Source organism: Gracilinanus agilis, chromosome 3 (assembly GCF_016433145.1).
Source record: "Gracilinanus agilis isolate LMUSP501 chromosome 3, AgileGrace, whole genome shotgun sequence".
Classification (NCBI taxonomy): Eukaryota; Metazoa; Chordata; class Mammalia; order Didelphimorphia; family Didelphidae; genus Gracilinanus; species Gracilinanus agilis.
This window is the reverse complement of record NC_058132.1, coordinates 147,543,857-147,544,111: the sequence shown is the minus strand read 5'-3', so window position 1 is coordinate 147,544,111 and position 255 is coordinate 147,543,857.

Below are 255 nucleotides of genomic sequence, written 5' to 3'. Positions count from 1 at the left end.
ATTCACAATGCACATTCAAATAGAGTACCATATTTCTAATAACACATTTTAAAACAATAAACAATGATGTTCAAAAAATCATATACTTGTTACAACTTTTAAACTTTGGCTAAGGGTTTCTCAACAAATTCTGTTACTGCTTCCATATAAAAACCTGATATTAAAAAAAAAAACCTTCTGGTCTAAATTATCCTCAAGAATTCTAGACCCTTCTGATAAAAGAGGCTAAAACATAGACTAATATAATATATATAT